The following is a 20,261-nucleotide window of genomic DNA, read 5'->3' as shown; positions in this document are numbered from 1 at the left end:
GTCGCTCACATCAATCTAGTACCAAGCTACATCACTTTGATCTAATGCTAAACAATAACTCCTTAGCGTCCGGTCACTCTACTGGCCAGAGTCCTATCATTAATAATGGACGCCTTCCGGTTGCCATACCGGACACGTCCGGTCACTCTGTGACCAGCGCGACTAACTCCTTTTTAATTCTATCTTCTTTACCTTTGCTCAAATGTGCCAACCACCAAGTGTATTACCTTGTGCATATGTGTTAGCATATTTTCACAAATGTTTTCAAGGGTGTTAGCACTCCACTAGATCCTAAATGCGTATGCAATGAGTTAGAGCATCTAGTGGCACTTTGATAACCATATTTCGATATGAGTTTCACCCCTCTTAATAGTACGGCTATCGAACCTAAATGTGATCACACTTGCTAAGTGTCTTGATCACCAAAATGAAATGGCTCCTACCACTTATACCTTTGCCTTGAGCCTTTCATTTTTTTCCCTTTCTTCTTTTCAAGTCCAAGCACTTGATCATCACCATGGCATCACCATCATCATGTCATGATCTTCATTTGTTTCACCACTTGGAATGTGCTACCTATATCATGATCACTTTGATAAACTAGGTTAGCACTTAGGGTTTCATCAATTCACCAAAACCAAACTAGAGCTTTCAATCTCCTCCTTTTTGGTAATTGATGACAACCCTTACACAAAGATATGAATTGAAATTTAATTGAATCCATGTTGCTTGCCCAAGCATATTTACCATGTGTAAAAGAATATGGACAAGTTTCATGAACACCAAATGTTTGCAATTGCTCCCCTACATATGTGCTAAGAGTTTGGATTGTAGCTTGCACATATGCTTGGATAGGAAATATAGGAGACAATGTCTACCAAATGATGCTAAGGTATAAAAGATGGACCTTTGAAATGTGATACCAATCGAAGTGCATCAATATACAATTCTTAGCACTATGAGTAACTAGACATACATAAAAACTAGAATACCCCATAAGATCAACATTAGAAGCAAGGGTCTAGTTTTCATAATATGAGCATGAGTCTAGTTACTTAACCTATGCATGCTAGTTTTTCATTTCATCATTCAAAACTAGCATACACCACACAAGCATGGATATTTGAAATTTAGAACTTGTGCCATGCAAGCAAACATATGAAATGCACATTCAAATGCATCCACCAAGTTTATGAGCTTGCTCCCCCTACTTGTGTGCTCAAAATTTTAATTGATCCCCTTCCTTTGTCATATCTCTCCCCCTATGTCAAATTCTCCCCCTATCACTTATATCTTTATTTCTCTCCCCTTTTGTTGTCTTTTCACTATCTTTGTACACTATTGTCTTTTCACTAGTGATTTTCCCAACAATTTACATGTGCCCGAGGTGCTCTTCCTTTCAACCTTGCATCCCGCATAATCTGAGTCAGAGTAGCCAACTAGCTCAAACTTTGTTCCTTTGGGATACCACAAACCAACATTTTGTATATGCTTCAAGTACCTTAATATTCTCTTTATAGCCTTCAAATGACTTTCTCTTGGTGAGGCTTGAAATCTTGCACACATGCATACACTAAACATGACATTCGGCCTTGATGCGGTCACATAGAGTAGGCTTCCAATCATAGACTGATACAATTTTTGATCCACCATATTGCCACTTGCATCACTATCCAAGTTGCCATTTGTTCCCATTCGTGTACTAATGGCTTTGCTATCACTCATGCCAAACTTCTTGATCATGTCCTTGATATACTTGCCTTGACTCACAAATGTACCATTCTTCAATTGGTTGATTTGAAGACCAAGGAAGTAACTCAACTCTCCAAGACATCTCAAACTCATTAGCCATCATTTTTCCAAATTCTTCACAAAAGTCTTGATTAGTTGATCCAAATATGATGTCATCAACATAGATTTGTAACACAAATAAATCTTTTCCAATCTTGATTAAAAGAGTGGTGTCAACCTTGCCCATCATGAACCCTTTAGAGAGTAGGAAGTCCCTCAATCTCTCATACCATGCTCTAGGTGCTTGCTTCAAGCCATACAATGTCTTTTTCAACTTGTACACATGGCTGGGCTTCTCATCATCTTCAAAACTGGGAGGTTGCTCAACATATACTTCTTCATTGATGTAACCATTGAGAAATGTACTCTTGACATCCATTTGATAGAGCTTGATGTTGTGGGCACAAGCATAGGCTAATAAGATTCGAATTGCTTCCAATCTAGCAACCAGGGCATATGTTTCTCCAAAGTCAAGACCTTCAACTTATGTATATCCTTGTGCAACCAATCTTGCTTTGTTCCTTACTACTATCCCATCTTGATCTTGCTTGTTTATAAAGACACATTTGTTTCCAATCACATTGTGTCCCTTTGGTCTCTCTACTAATTCCCATACTTGATTTCTTGTGAAGCTATTCAATGCTTCATGCATAGCATTCACCCAATCAACATCCTTCAATGCTTCATCTATTTTTTGTTCAATAGATGACAGAAATGAGAAGTGCTCACAAAATGAAGCCAATCTTGATCTTGTTTGTACACCTCTAGAAATATCTCCAATTATAGTGTTCAATGGATGATCCCTTGCAATATTTATTGGTTGGAGTATTGGAACTTGATTGCTTGCACTTGCTTGATCATTGGGTTGAGATGATGTACTAGCCACTTGATTTTGTTCATTGTCATGAGAGCCACTTGTACTAGCTTGAGTTGTATCATCTTGCACATTTGAGTTAGAGAGCACTTGCACTTGATCATCTTCATCATACCCCCTTTACAATGAAACCCAGCAGCATACCCCTCGAGACCCTAAAAATGTACTTCTCGGGGTTGAGCTTAATGCCGTTGCTTGGAGTTTTGTGAAGGTCTGCTCAAGGTTGGCTATGACCTAGTCAGCCCATTTGGACTTGACCACAATGTCATCCACGTAGGCCTCAATGGTTCACCTGATGAGGCCCCTGAAACATCAATGCTAGTACGTAGCCCCAGCATTCTTTAGACTGAATGGCATTGTAACGTAGTAGAACGATCCGAATGGGGTGATGAAAGATGTCATGAGCTGGTTGGACTCTTTCATCGTGATTTGATGGTACCTGAAGTATGCATCAAGGAAGCAAAGGGTTTCACACCCTGAGGTTGAGTCGACTACCTGGTCTATGCATGGCAAAGGAAACGGATCCTTTGGATATGCTTTGTTGAGACCCGTGTAGTCAACACACATTCTCCATTTCCCACTCTTCTTTTGTACAAGAACAGGATTGGCTAACCACTTGGGGTGGTATACTTCCTTGATGAACCCGGCTGCCAAAAGCTTTGCAATTTCCTCGCCGATGGCCCTGCGCTTCCCCTCGTCGAAGTGACGTAGGCGCTGCTTCACCGGCTTAGATCCTGGCCTGATCTTCAAGGCATGTTGGCGACTTCACTCGGAATGCCTAGCATGTCTGAGGGTTTCCACACAAAGATATCTCTGTTGGCATGGAGGAAATTGATGAGTGTGCTTTCCTATTATGAGGAAAGCATGGTGCCAATGCGCACTGCTTTTCCTTTGGAGCCACTAGGGTCTATGATGACCTCCTTGGCGCCCTCCATAGGCTTGAAAGACTCAGCCGACCGCTTGGGGTCGGGCGCTTCTTTGGCGACCTCCTTCCTGATGGCCGTAAGCTCCTTGGAGGCGATGATTGCCATGGCATGTTCACAACACTTGACCTCGCACTCGTAGGTGCACTAGAAGGAGGTGTCGATGGTGATAACCCCACAAGGTCTCAGCTTCTTTAGCTTTAGATAGGTGTAGTTGGGGATGGCCATGAACTTCATGTAGCATGGATGTCCTAGGATGGCGTGGTAGGTTCCATGGAACCCAACCACCTTGAAGGTGAGGGTCTCCGTCCTATAATTGGATGGATCCCCGAAGGTGATGGGAAGATTGATCTACCCAAGTGGCACAGCTTGCTTTCTAGGCACGATGCCGTGGAAAGGCGCTCCGATCGGTCAAATGCGTGATCGATCGATGCCCATGGCGTCGAGTGTTTCAATGTACATGATGTTGAGGCTGCTGCCTCTATCCATTAGTACCTTGGTGAGCTGCTTCGTGCTAATGATTGGGTCAACCATGAGCAGGTATCTCCCTAGTTGCGAGACGCTCTCTGGGTGGTCAGTCCGATCAAAGGTCATGGCAGACTCTGGCCATCGGAGGAAGGTAGGTGTAGTCAGTGTGGCCATATAGACCTTGTGGCACACAAGCTTCTGGCGGCGCTTGGAGTCATAGGCCGCTGACCCTCTAAAGATCATGAGACAGCCATCCAGCGTCGAAAAGTCACCATCATTCCCCTCGGTGTTGTCTACGGCCGGCTTGGGGTCCCCCCTCTTCTCCCCCTTGTTGGAGCCTCTAGATAAGAACCACTTCATGAGGCTGCAATCCTTGTAGAGATGCTTTATGGGGAAGGCATGGTTCAGGCATGGCCCTTCGAGCAGCTTTTCAAAGTGGTTCAGGGTACCCTCTATGGGCTTCCAACCCCCTTATGGTCGGTGATGGCCACAAGCGAGCCCTCATGCCGCTGCTTGTTCTTCTTCTTGCTAGTGTGGTTGGAGGCTCCTTCATTGGCGTCCTCATCCCTCTTCGCCTTGCCCTTGAGGCGGTCGAAGATCGCTCCGATCGCCTCCTCACCTGAGGCATGGCTAATAGCGATGTCGAGGAGCTTCTTGGTGGGTCGTGGGCCCTTATGTCCTAGCTTATGGACTAGGGACTCATAGGTGGTCCTAGATAGGAAAGCTCCTATGACTTTGGCGTCGGTGACGTTAGGCAGCTCGTTGCACTACCAGGAAAAGTGTTGGATGTACCCACGAAGGGTTTCCTCAGCCTTTTGTCAGCAGTTTTTGAGATCCCATGGGTTCCTAGGACGCTTGTATGTGCCCTGGAAGTTTCCCACAAAGATCACTTTTGGGTCCGCCCAACTTTAGATTCTGTGGGGCGAAAGGTGTTCCAGCCATGTTTGTGCTGAATCGGCTAGGAACAATGGAAGGTTGTGGATAATGAAATCGTCATTATCCACTCCATCGGCTTGGCAAGCAAGCCGATAATCCTCGAGCCATAGTCTGGGGTTCATTTCCCTAGAGTACTTCGGGATGTTGGTTGGTGGTTGGTACCGTGGTGGAAAGGCGGCATTGAGGATGTACCGGCCGAAGGCCTGAGGTCCTAGAAGGCTGGGGCTTGGGCTTTAGTCCTCACCGCTATCATAGCGTCTACCACGACGAGGGTGGTAGCCATGGCTAGCCCCCTCCCTCGTATCGCTGTGAGCATGCCTATGGGCATCAAGGGGGTCACGTGCGTCACGGTGGCGGCCAAGATGCTCATGCACTGGGACCGCGGTGCATGGCCTATCGCCTTGCGGCACCTAGTGGACTGATGCGTCCTTGTCGAGTCGCTCCAAGGGTGTGCGCTGGCTAGCATCGAGCTCGTGTCGGCGGGACAGTGAGCTCTTGGCCTGTTGCGTAGCTAAAAGATCCTAATATGGCTAGAGGGGGGGTGAATAGCCTATTAAAAATCTACAAACCAACTAGAGCAATTTGATTAGTATGACAAATAGCAAAAAGAAAACTTGCTCTAGCTCTACAAGGGTTGCAAGCCACCTATCCAACAATTATAGTTACTATGATCACTAGACACATAATTTACTAAGTCACTACTCACTAAGAGATCTCACACTTGATACACTAAAGAGCTCCTCTAGATGAACTTAAGCTATAAAGCAAGCTCTCAATTCTAGCTACACTAAAGAGTTTACTACAACTAGTTTGCGGGTATGTAAATGAGTAAGTAAGGTGATTATACCACCGTATAGAGGAGTGAACCAATCACAAGATGAATACTAACTCAATCATTGGGAGAATACCAAAGGCAAGAGTTAACCAATTTTCTCCCAAGGTTCATGTGCTTGCCAACACGCTATGTCTCCGTTGTGTCGACCAACACTTAGTGGTTCGGCGGCTAAGAGGTGTTGCACAAACCTCATCCACACAATTGGACAACTCAAGAACCTACCCACAAGTGAGGTAACCCAATGACACGAGCAATCCACTAGGGTTACCTTTCAGCACTCCGCTAGGGAAGGCACAAGTCCCCTCACAATCACCGAGAGATGGCCACAAACAATCACCAACTCGTGCGAATCCTCCTCCACTGCATTAAGCCATCTAGGTGGTGGCAACCACCAAGATCAACAAGCAAATCTGGTAGTGAAACACAAATACCAAGTGCCTCTAGATGCAATCACTCAAGCAATGCACTTGGATTCTCTCCCAATCTCACAAAGATGATGAATCAATAATGGAGATGAGTGGGAGAGCTTTGGCTAAGCTTACAAGGTTGCTATGTCAATGAAAATGGCCAAGAGAGTGAGCTTGAGCCAGCCATGGGGCTTAAATAGAGAGCCCCCACGAATAGAGCCATTGGCTCATCTCTCCTCTAAAAAATCAGGGCGACCAGACACATCGGTCAGTTTGACCTAACGTAGGACCCCAGCGTCCGATCCTTAGATTTTTGACATGTGTCCCCGACTTCAAATATTGATCGCCCAATCTCAACGGTCATCAGAGCACTTAAGTTGTGACTGGACATGCTGCTTCAAAGTGACCGGATGCTCCAACACTGGAGTCCGGTCATTTCCTGTAAGGTTCCACTCGCGACTGGACACGTCCGATTATGCCCGACCAGACTCGCCCATCATCCGATCACTCACCCTCTTCTCTGTGCACTGCCATATTAGCATGACCAAACATTGAATAGTGTTCAGATAGAGTCCGGTCACCTATGTCCGGTCAAGAGACCAAGGCGACCTTCACTATGCACCACTGACCGGACGCTGGGTCAGAGTCCGGTCACTGCGTGACCAGCGTTCTATCATTGTATCTTAGTGACTATCAGTTCCTTCATTTCACCAACTTCTCTATCCTTGCTTAAATGTGCCAACCACCAAGTGTATCTCCTTGTGCACATGTGTTAGCATATTTTTACAAACATTTTCAAGGATGTTAGCTTCCCACTAGATCTTAAATGCATATGCAATGAGTTAGAGCATCTAGTGGCACTTTGATAACCGCATTTCGATACGAGTTTGAATCCTCTTAATAGTACGGCTATCAATCCTAAATGTGATCACACTCTCTAAGTATCTTGATCACTAAAACAAAAAAGCTCCTATCAATTTCACCTTTTCCTTGAGCTTTTTGTTTTTTTCTTCTTTTCCATGTCCAAGCATTTGATCATCACCATGCCATCACCATCATCATGTCATGATCTTCATTTGCTTCACCACTTGGAGTAGTGCTACCTATCTCATAATTACTTTGATAAACTAGGTTAGCACTTAGGGTTTCATCAATTCATCAAAACCAAACTAGAACTTTCAATCTCCCCCTTTTTGGTAATTGATGACAACCCTTACACAAAGATATGAATTGAAATTTAATTGAATCCATGTTGCTTGTCCAAGCATATTTACCATGTGTAAAAGTATATGGACAAGTTTCATGAATCCCATATGGTAGCAATTGCTCCCCCTACAAATGTGCTAAGAGTTTGGATTGTAGCTTGCACATATGCTTAGATAGGAAATATAGGAGTCAATATCTACCAAATGATGCTAAGGTATAAGAGATGGACCTTTGAAGCATGATACCAATTGGAGTGCACTAATATACCATCCTTAGCACCATTAGTAACTAAACATACACAAAAACTAGAATACCCCGTGAGATCAACATTAGGAGTGAGGGTCTAGTTTTCATAATGTGAGCATGAGTCTAGTTACTTAACCTATGCATTGCTAGTTTTTCATTTCATCATTCAAACCTACAATTTAGCATACACTACACAAGCATGGATATTGAAATTAAGAACTTGTGCCATGCAAGCAAATACATTTAAATGCAACATACAAGTTTATGAGCTTGATCCCCCTACTTGTGTACAATTTTGTTTAATCCCCTTACAATATCATTTCATTTGTTTGCTCCCCCTATCTTACTATCTTTGTGAATTTCTCTCCCCCTTTGTCAATAATTAGCACAAAAGGCGAGCTCAAATTTTAGATGGGTTGGGGTGAAACCATATGAAGTGAGGATCATTTTCCTAATTTGGTTAAATCTAGATCACTTGCAAAAGATATTTAACTCGATTTGATCCAAGGACAAGCTTATTCACACCTCCAAATAAGGGTTATCTTGTACCATGTTGAGTTAAATACTTATAGCTCATTTTCTAGATTAAGCACTAGGTTTACAAGCCCACAAACATGTCATATGCTACCACTAGACCAAATTAAGCATAGAAGCAATAGTGGTACCATACAAGCATCAAATTCATTTGATTCTCATGAATGAGCCTTGAACATGATAGGAATGACTAGATGCACTAAACATGTCTTTAGCAAGGATGTATGCCATGCCAACCAACTTTTACCTTGGATTTCTCAAAGGAGAGGATGCCATATAAGTGGGGGGGGGGGTGCATCAACACATATTTGAGAAGTCAAGTATGTTCAATTCATTCCTTAGCTTGCAAAATCTCTTCTCATCAAGTGGCTTGGTGAAGATATCGGCAATTTGATCTTCGGTGCCTACACTCTCAATGCAAATATCTCCTTTTTGTTGGTGATCTCTTATAAAATGATGGCGGACATCAATGTGCTTTGTTCTTGCGTATTGACCCGGATTGTTGGTTAACTTGATCGCACTCTCATTATCACATAGTAATGGCACTTTCTTGAACTTGATTCCAAAGTCACTCAATGTGGCCTTCATCCAAAGTATTTGTGCATAACAACTACCGGCGGATATGTATTCGGCTTCGGCGGTTGATAATGCAACACTTTTTTATTTCTTTGATGACCATGAAACAGGTGATCTTCCCAACAATTGAGATGTGCCCGAGGTGCTCTTCCTTTCAACCTTGCATCCCGCATAATCCGAGTTGGAGTAGCCAACTAGCTCAAACTTTGCTCCTTTGGGATACCACAAACTAACATTTTGTGTATGCTTCAAGTACCTCAATATTCTATTTGTTGCCTTCAAATGACTTTCTCTTGGTGAGGCTTGAAATCTTGCACACATGCATACACTAAACATGACATCCGGCCTTGATACGGTCACATAGAGTAGGCTTCCAATCATAGACCGATACATCTTTTGATCCACCATGTTGCCACTAGCATCACTATCCAAGCTTCCATTTGTCCCCATTGGTGTACCAAACTTTCTTGAGCATGTCTTTGATGTACTTGCCTTGACTCATAAATATGTCATTCTTCATTTGCTTGATTTGAAGACCAAGGAAGTAACTAAGCTCTCCAATCATGGACATCTCAAACTCACTTGCCATCATCTTGCCAAACTCCTCACAAAAATCTTGATTTGTTGACCCAAATATGATATCATCAACATAGATTTACAATACAAACAAGTCATTTCCAAGCTTCTTGGTGAAGAGAGTGGTGCCAACCTTTCCCATCTTGAATCCCTTAGAGACTAGGAAATCTCTCAATCTCTCATACCATGCTCTCGGTGCTTGTTTCAATCCATACAAAGCCTTTCTCAACTTGTAAACATAGTTGGGTTTCTTTTCATCTTCAAAACCAGGAGGTTGTTCAACATACACAAGCTTATTGATGTACCCATTGAGAAATGCACTCTTCACATCTATTTGATACAACTTGATGTTGTGGGCACAAGCATAGGCTAGCAAGATCCTAATTACTTCCAATCTTGCAACCGGAGCATATGTTTCTCCAAAGTCAAGACCTTCAACTTGAGTGTAACCTTGAGCCACTAATCTTGCTTTGTTCCTTATTGCTATCTCATCTTGATCTTGCTTATTTCTAAAGACCCATTTGGTTCCAATTACATTATGATCCATAGGCCTCTCAACTAACTCCCATACTTGATTTCTCTTGAAGTTGTTTAGCTCTTCATGCATAGCATTGACCCAATCAACATCCTTCAAAGCTTCATCTATCTTCTTTGGTTCAATGGATGACACAAATGAAAAATGTTTACAAAATGATGCCAATTTAGATCTTGTTTGTACACCTCTAGAAATATTACCAATTATAGAGTCCAAAGGATGATCTCTTACAACATTAATTGGTTAGAGCGCTTGCACTTGATTGCTTGCATTTGATTGATCATTTGGTTGAGATGATGAACTAGCCACTTGTTGTTCATCTTGCACTTTGTCAACACTAGCACTTGCATGACTTTGATCTTAAGAGCTACTAGCTTGTTCATTTGAGTTAGAGAGCACTTGATTCTTGTCATCTTCAACATCAATCACTTCTTTAGGTCTTATATCACCAATGTCCATGTTCTTCATTGCATTGACTAATTGAGTGCCTCTCACATCATATAGATTCTTATCTTTCTCTTGGGAACCATTTGTTTCATTAAATTCCACATCATGAACCTCCTCAAGAGTACCACTAACCAAATTCCAAACTCTATATGTCTTGCTAGTAGTGGAGTAACCAAGCAAGAAACCTTCATCACATTTCTTTTCAAACTTGCTCAATCTAGTGCCTTTCTTCAATATGTAGCATTTACAACCAAAAACCTAAAAGTATGCTATATTGGGCTTTCTTCCATTCAATAGCCCATAAGGTGTCTTCTCCATCATGGGGTGATAATAGAGTCAGTTGCTATAATAGCAAGCCATGTTGATTGCTTTGGCCCAAAAAGAATGATTCATATTGTACTCACTCAACATTGATCTTACTATGTCAATCAAAGTTCTATTCTTTCTTTCAACTAGGCCATTTGATTATGGAGTATACTTGGCCAAAAATTGATGCCTAATTCCAAATTCATCACACAAATCATCCACTCTTGTGTTCTTGAACTCACTTCCATTATCACTTCTCACTTTTATGATGGTTGTTTCAAACTCATTATGAATTCTCTTGATGAATGTCTTGAAGGTTGTAAACACATCACTCTTGTCAACAAGAAAGAATACCCATGTGTATCTAGTGAAATCATCCACAATTATAAATCTGTATTTGTTTCCACCAATGCTGATGTATGTGGTTGGTCCAAATAAGTCTATGTGCATCAACTCAAATGCCTTAGATGTGCTCATCATGCTCTTCTTAGGATGTGTGTTACCCACTTGCTTTCTGGATTGACATGCACTACATAGCTTATCCTTTTCAAATGTGACATCTTTCAAGCCTCTAACTAAGTCATGCTTGATCAACTTGTTTAATTGTTTCATTCCAACATGACCAAGCCTTCTATGCCATAACCAATCCATGCTAGACTTATGATCAAACATGTTGACAATTGAGCTTCTCTAGCATTGAAATCAACCAAGTATAGATTCTCATATCTAAAACCTTTTAATATCATGTTAGAGCCATCTACACTTATGATCTCTACATTATCCATACCAAATATGCACTTGAAACCAAGATCACATAATTGAGCTACCGATAATAGGTTGAAGTTCAAGCTCTCTACTAGTAGCACATTGGAAATGCTCAAGTCATTGGATATTGCAATCTTACCAAGACCTTTGACCTTGCCTTTGCCATTGTCACCAAATGTGATACTATCAATCCCATTGCTCTTATTTTCATTGATTGAATTGAACATTCTTGGATCACTGATCATGTGTTGTGTGCATCCACTATCAAGCACCAAATGCCTTCCTCTGACTTTATAATTAACCTAAAAAAGAAGATCAATTCTTTTTAGGTACCCAAACTTGCTTGGGTCCTTAAAGGTTAGTTACCAAGATCTTTAGTACCCAAATGGCCTTCTTCTTTGGGCCCACAATTGGTGTACCAATGAACTTAGCCTTCACACCATTGGCACCCTTAACAAGCATGTAATAAGAATCAAATCTAATTGAGGATACATTAGGTAGCTTGTTCTTGTTAGTCTTGCAATATTGCTCTATATGCCCAACTTGCTTGCATCTATTGCAAAACCGACCATTGCCCTTCACAAAGCTAGCTTTGGGAGTGATAAAGGTTGTCTTGCCTTTCTTGAGGGTATAGCCTAATCCCTCTTTGTTGAGAGAAAACCTTTGGCTACCCAAGCACTTTAGCAAGCGGGCATCTCCACCATAGGCATTGCCTAAGGCACGAGTGAGCTCATTCACCTCCTTCTTGAGGCTCTCATTTTCCACCCTTAGTGAGGCATCACAAGTGAAACCATCACTCAAAGGTGAAGTTAAAGTAGAAGTGCTACAAGAAGGGTTAGTGGGAGCAACAACAATGGTCTTATAAAAAGATTCATCAATAATATCACATGTTAGTCCCACATCATAAGACACAACAACACTTGCTCCTTCTTAGCTTCCTCCTTCTTGACTTGCTCGATGAGAGAGGAGTGAGCCTTTTCGAGCTTAGAGTGAGCTTTGCCAAGCTTCTCATAGGCTTCTAATTGCCTCTCATGAGTGGCACTGAGCTCATCAAGAGATTGCTCAAGAAATTTGACTTTCTTATGCAATTCTTTGCACTCCTTTCTCTTCATCTCAAAGCAAGTGTGCACTTGCTCACACATGTCCATGAGCTCCTCCTTGCTGTACTCATCATCATCATCACTCCTACAAGCATCACTTTCACTTTCATCATCATCACTCATATCATATTTTACCTTGGTAGGCTTTGCCGTGAGGCACGTCGATGGAGTGTCGAAGATGGAGGGCTTGTTGTTGATGGCAATGCTTGCTAGTGCTTTCTTGATAGATTTCTTGCCATCATCACTAGAGCCATCACTATCCGAAGAACCATCACTATCCCAAATGACCACATAGCCTCCACCCTTCTTCTTTTGAAAGGTCATCTTCTTCTCCTTCTTCTCCTTCTTGTGCTTCTTCTTATCCTCATTATTATCACTATTATAGGGACAATCCACTACAATGTGATCAGGGCTCTTGCAATTGTAGCATCTTCTCATATATTCTTTGTTTTTGGTGTGATCTTTTCTCTTTCTTGCACCATAGCCCTTCTTCTTCATGAATTTGCCCATCTTGCGCACAAATAGAGCCATGGCCTCATCATCAATGTTACTAAGATTCTCATCATCACTTGATTCTTTCTTGGATTTGCCCTTGTTCTTGGATGATGAGTTAGCCTTGAATGCTACACTCTTCTTCTTCTTGTCTTTGTCTTCCTACTTTTCATCCTTGTCAACCCCTTCCCTTTCCACATGGTATGTCTCTTGTGTCATGGCATCACCTAGTACTTGGTTAGGGGTAATCTTCTTCAAATTGCCTCTTATGATAAGCAATCTCAACATCTCAAATCTTGGAGATAAGCACATCAAGAACCGATAAGAGACATCATCATCATTGATCTTTTCTCTCAATGCCTTCAAATCATTAACAATCACTTGCAATCGATGGAACATCTCTGTAATGCTCTCATCTTCCTTCATCTTGAAGCTTGTCAACTTGTCCTTGAGAATATACAACTTGGCACTCTTCACCGACGGTGTGCCCTCATATGTTTCCTCCAATCTCTTCCACACCTCATTAGCTCTCTCACAATCCTTGATTTGCTCAAACACCTTGGAATCAATGGCATTGTATATGGTGTTGAGAGCCATTGTATTGCATTGCTTGTTGGTCTTGTCTTGGTTGGTGAGATTGTCGGGATCAATGATAGCATAGACACTCTCAGTCATATCCCATACTTGATCATTGATTGAACCAAGATACATCCTCATCTTCCTTTTCCAATAATCATAGCTTGTGCCATCAAAGAATGGTGGTTTGCCCCCTACATGGTTGAACACAACTTGAGCCATAATTTGACACCGAGGTTGTTAACCTTCAATCAAACAGTGACCACGGCTCCGATACCACTTGAAAGGTCCTAATATGGCTAGAGGGGGGGGGGTGAATAGCCTATTAAAAAAATCTACAAACCAACTAGAGCAATTTGATTAGTATGACAAATAGTGAAAAGCAAACTTGCTCTAGCTCTACAAGGGTTGTAAGCCACCTATCCAATAATTCTAGTTACTATGATCGCTAGACACACAATTTACTAAGTCACTACTCACTAAGAGCTCTCACACTTGCTACACTAAAGAGTTCCTCTAGATGAACTTAAGCTACAAAGTAAGCTCTCAATTCTAGCTACACTAAAGAGCTTACTACAACTAGTTTGCGGGTATGTAAATGAGTAAGTAAGGTGATTATACCGCCGTGTAGAGGAGTCAACCAATCACAAGATAAATACTAACTCAATCACTGGGAGAATACCAAAAGCAAGAGACAACCAATTTTCTCCTGAGGTTCACGTACTTGCCAACATACTATGTCTCCGTTGTGTTGACCAATACTGGGTGGTTCGGTGGCTAAGATGTGTTGCTCGAGCCTCATCCACACAATTAGACATCGCAAGAACCTACCCACAAGTGAGGTAACTTAATGACACAAGCAATCCACTAGGGTTACCTTTTGGTGGTCCGCCGAGGAAGACACAAGTCCCCTCACAATCACCGAGAGATGGCCACAAACAATCACCAACTCGTGCCAATCCTCCTCCGCTGCACCAAGCCATCTAGGTGGTGGCAACCACCAAGATCAACAAGCGAATCTGGCAATGAAACACAAACACCAAGTGCCTCTAGATCCAATCACTCAAGCAATGCACTTGGATTCTCTCCCAATCTCACAAAGATAATGAATCAATGATGGAGATGAGTGGGAGGGCTTTGGCTAAGCTCACAAGGTTGCTATGTCAATGCAAATGGCCAAGAGAGTGAGGTTGAGCCAGCCATGGGGCTTAAATAGAGAGCCCCCATGAATAGAGTCATTGCCTCATCTCTCCTCTGAAAATCCGGGCGACCGAACACACCGGTCGGTTTGACCGGACGCAGGACCCCAGCGTTTGGTCCTCAGATTTTTGACATGTGTCCCCAACTTCAAATACTGATCGCTCGATCTCAATGGTCATCAGAGCACTTAAGTTGTGACCAGACATGCTACTTCGAAGTGACTGGATGCTCCAACACTAGAGTCCAGTCATTTCTAGATAGGTTCCACTCACGGCCGAACAAGTCCGGTTGTGCCTGACTGTACTCGTCCAGCATCCAATCACCCACCCTCTTCTCTATGCATCGCCATATTAGCATGATCGGACACTGAACAGTGTTCAGACAGAGTCTGGACACCTGTGTCCGGTCAAGAGACCGAGGGCGACCTTCACTACGCGCCACTGACCGGATGCTGGGTCAGAGTCCGGTCACTGCGTGACCAGCGTTCGGTCACTATATCTCAATGACTATCAGTTCCTTCATTTCACCAACTTCTCCATCCTTGCTTAAATGTGCCAACCACCAAGTGTATCACCTTATGCACATATGTTAGCATATTTTCACAAACATTTTCAAGGATGTTAGCTTCCCACTAGATCTTAAATGCATATGCAATGAGTTAGAGCATCTAGTGGCACTTTAATAACCGCATTTCGATACGAGTTTGAATCCTCTTAATAGTATGGCTATCGATCCTAAATGTGATCACACTCTATAAGTGTCTTGATCACTAAAACAAAAAAGCTCCTATCAATTTCACCTTTGGCTTGAGCTTTTTGTTTTCTTTCTAATTTTCCATGTCCAAGCATTTGATCATCACCATGCCATCACCATCATCATGTCATGATCTTCAGCAGCCACACGCTCGAGTAGCATGTGAATCTCGCGATGGGCCCAATGATCCTCGGGCTTTGTGGGCCTCGGAAGCCCCCAAAGCAAGGCCACCGTAGCAGCGATGTTCTGGCTTGCCTAGGTGAAATGTGGGACCACTTCATTGTCCTCGATGATCCTCTAGTTTACGTCGTGGGACATGGCGTGCGCGCGCCCACCATCTCCGTGGTGCTCGATCTCTCGCTCGAGCTCCATGCGTTCCTGCTTGAGCTTGAGTCGTGCTTCCTCAAGCTCTTGGTGCCGAGCCTTTAGCTGCTCCACCTATAGGCATGGTGGGGCCCCTGCATCCCTCTTGACCTTGTCATTAAGGTCGTTTGTTGGGGTAGCCTCTTCCTCATGGATGCTTTCAATGTGTCCCTTGGAGGTAACTACCATGAAACACTCACGAGAAGGGTGATGGTTTCCCCTGCTGGAGTCAGAGGTAGAGGGCGACTCCATTTCTCTTGCGAGGAGGTCATGGAAAGATTCCATAACATATTCAGTCATCCCCACAAACTCATCATTCATGGGGATGAAGCCGTGCATTGTGCCACAAGGTGGCCAACGGTCTCTGCGGCATTGCGGAGACCGAACGGAAGCGCTGTTGGGGCACCCTAGATGAGGTATTCTAGAGAGAGCGGCTCTCCTCTAGCAATCTATGCCATAACATTGGCGAACGAGAAGGTGAGGTGGCGTAGGTCCTCTCAAGACGGTTGGGGTCCTAGGAAGGCGCCAAGCTGGTGCTCTAACCTCCCATAGTCAAAGCCAAGGAGCTGGTTGCTCCCGAGGGCACGGGCCTCTGGTGCATGCAGTTGCAGCTCCTCAAGCACCTTGGTGATCGCATTGAGGCCAGTGAAGTGGAGAGGTTGGACAGCGATGGGAGCCTGCACTAGCTCTCCTTCTATCGTGACGATGAAGTCTAGGTCCCCAAAGTGCACGTACGCACCCAGGACCCAACTGACATTGTGACTAGCCATCCCAAGCCTGGTGTGGATTTCGAGACTCGCAAAAGACCCCTACCTGGCGCGCTAACTATCGGTGTTTTGAGTTACCACCAATGAGTAAATTTCTAGTATTGCACGTCTGGCTTGGATGGTGTGCTTAGAGGACATGAGGTTTATACTGGTTTGGGCCGAATGTCCCTATGTCTAGTTCATCGATGCTGCTCATGTTACTAGCACTGAAAGTTTGCAGTAGCGGTTACAAATGGACGAGAGAGGGATAAGTCCCAAGTCTCTAATGGAAGAAATGAATGGGTGCCAAGGGCTCGGTTGCTCCTTGTAAGGAAAATGGACCCTTGGCCCATTTACTTTGGATTTTGGTGTTTGATGACCAACACAACCAAATTGGACTAATGAATTTGCAAGTGATTGTTTTGTAGCTCAATAGGATGCAAGACGTGACTTGGACAAAGGCGACGTGATGATCCAATGATCAACACCTCAGGCAAGACCTTAGAAGCACAAGAGAAGACCCAAGATATCAAGCAAAGTCCAAGCATGAAGATAGGAACCAAGATGTATGCAAGATCATGAAGAAACGAGCTCGCAGAGGTGACCGGATGTTGGACCGGATGCTGGAAGAAGCGACCGGACGCTAGACTAGAAGCTCAGTAGATAGGCATCATCAGCAGCGATCGAATGCTAGCGGCAATCAACCGGATGTAGGGCAGCAGTATCCGATCGAGTACAGAGAGGTTCTAGAGCAGTGAAACTACGACTAGACACGCCCGGTGGCATGTGACTGGACGCTGGCAGTGTCTAATCAATAGTTTGTGGCTCCAACAGTCGGGACAACTGGATGCATCCGGTCAGGACATGATCAGCGTCCGGTCAGTAGCAGAAAAGCGGGATTTCGTCCCCAACGGCTACTTTCTCAGTGGGGCTTATAAATACAACCCCAAACCGGCTAAATGAGCAGGGTGGAGTTGAGGAAACATACCAAGGGTGTTGATACACCATTTTAGTGATCTCCACTTGCATAGTGCTTAGTGTTTCATTAGGTGATTAGCATAGGTACTTTGCGAAGTGCTTAGGTTGATTAGACCACCGCTTATGCGCTTGCTCTAGGTTTAGGCCTAGTGTTTAGTGAGGTTTGCATACCTCTTATCACTCGGTGCTTGTGCGCACCATTGTTGTACATTGGAGGGGATTGCACTCTTGTGAGATCACACCAACCGTGTTTGTGGTGTGGCCGCCACCGTGTACCAGAGGGAACAAGGCCCACGGCGGTTTGATCGGAAGCTTGATAGTGAAGACGGTGGGGAGCATTCGGGAGAGGCTTGCCAGAAGGCACGTTGGAGACCCACTTGCGCGTGGGGAAGGCCCGAGGCTATCCACAGAGTTACCTGACCAGGAGCTTGGCCCTTGCGAGGGATTCCTTGCGAGGGGCTCCAACAAGGACTAGGGGGAAGCTTGCGCGCTTCTCGATACCTCGGTAAAAATACCAAAGTCATTGATGGGAGTTTGCATATCTCTGCTTTGCTCTTTAGCTTTCACATTTACATTGATTGTATTACTCTTTTTGCGGTAGAGATAGCAACACACTAGCAAAATCATAGTTGCACACTTAGATAGTTTATCTTTTACATAGGTTTTGCTAGGGTTAGAAAAAGAGGCCATAGTTTAGATTTAGAATTTTAAGTTGCCTAATTCACCCTCCCTCTTAGGCATCACAGTCCCCCTTTAATTGGTATCAGAGCCAGGTTGGCTCAATTTGGACCTTTGACTTAACCGCCGTTGAGCCGACGCTATTTAGAATGATTAGGATAGATACCTCTAGGCCTCCACACTTTGACAACACTAACTTCCCCTATTATAGAGCTAGAATGGCTTGCTACCTTGAGGCGGTTGATTTGGGAGTTTGGAGAGTCACTCATGACGGGATGAAACCCATTAAGAATCCCAAAAAACCCACAAAGAGTGATGAAAAAGAAATGCATTTCAATGCTAGAGCTAAGAATTGCTTGTTTGAATCCTTTAGTATGGATGTGTTTAACCAAGTGTTCACTTTAAATACGGCACATGAAATTTGGTTAAAACTTCAAGAGCTCCATGATGGCACAAGTAATGTCCGTGAGCAAAAACATTGTCTAGCTAAACAAAATTATGATTCCTTTACAATGAATGATGATGAGCTTGTTCATGATATGTATTCTCGTTTGAATCTAATTATCAATGAGCTCCATTCAATAGGATTGACAAAGCTAGATGATGCAGACATCATGAGGAAGATCATCTCTGTGCTACCTCAAAAGAAATATGCAAGCATCATCACCATCCTTCACAACATGGAGAACTTGAGCACCATGACCCTGGCCATTGTCATTGGCAAGATAGTGGCATTTGAAATGTCATGCAAGATGGGTTAAGAAGAAGCCTCTTCATCAAGCAAAGGCAAAGCTCTTGCATGTAGCGAGAAAAAGAAGATGAAGAGCAAGCAAGTTGAGACAAGCTCAAGCTCAAGCTCCTCAAGTGAAGAGGAAGAAGAGGATGAGGATGATGATGATGATGAAGATTCAAGTGATGATGATCAATCTTCCTCCTCCACATCTGACCTTGATGAAGAATCAATCAAACTAATCAACAAGGTGGAGAAGATGATCCAAAAGCTCAATGTCAAGGGTGTGCCCATCCAAATCCAAGATCTCATTTTCACCAATCAAAGAAATAAGCAAAGAAAAAGAGGATGCTATGGATGCCGCGAGTTGGGGCACTTTGTGGAAGTTTGTCCAAACAAGCCCACACCCAAGACAAAGAAGAAGGCATGCAAGAACCAAGCCCTCACATCAATAAGATCATGGGATGATTCTTCAAGTGAAGAAGAACATCATCACAAGAGGCGAGGGTGCAAGCACTCATCATCAAGCTCTTCTCGTGTGTGCCTTATGGCACGAGGTAACAAAAGCTCATCCTCTAGTGAGAGTGATAGTGATGATGAAATGCCTTCTTATGAAGAAATTGTGCAACAAAACCTTAATTATGCTAAGTTTGCACTAGTCAACAAAAGAAGCTCGAGAAAATCAAAGAAAAGCTAGACAGTTCACAAGAAGCATACAAAACTTTGCTTGAACAATATGAGAATTTTGCTAATCTTAATGTTCAACTATCTACTAAAATTGAGCAACTTGAGGCTAGTGCAACAACAAATGCATGCACAATCAATGATGAGCAACTTGTAAAGAAAAATAAAAAATTAAAAGAAAAGTTAGCTAGCTCACAAGATGCTTATAAAAGTTTGCTTGCTAAAATAGAAACCATGTGCAAACATTGTGATGAGCTAACTAATAAAGTTGCTAAGCTTGAAGCCGTTAGTACAACACCCACCAAGGCATCTAAAAAGAAAAGCTCTATCCTTAACATGTCTAAAAAAGATACCTCTACTTCTTGTAATGATTTATGTTTAGACTCATCTTTGTGCAACCAAGTTTGTGTTGAGAAAGTTGTTGTAGATACATGCACACAAGAGGTTGTAAAGGAGAATGAGCAACTCAAGCAAGAAGTAGCTCGCCTCACCAAGGACTTGACTCAAGTGAAAGGCAAGGCAAAGCAAGCCCAACT

This window comes from Miscanthus floridulus, chromosome 1 (genome assembly GCF_019320115.1).
Source record: "Miscanthus floridulus cultivar M001 chromosome 1, ASM1932011v1, whole genome shotgun sequence".
Classification (NCBI taxonomy): Eukaryota; Viridiplantae; Streptophyta; class Magnoliopsida; order Poales; family Poaceae; genus Miscanthus; species Miscanthus floridulus.
The sequence above is the reverse complement of the archived record's forward strand: the minus strand, read 5'-3'. Positions refer to the sequence as shown.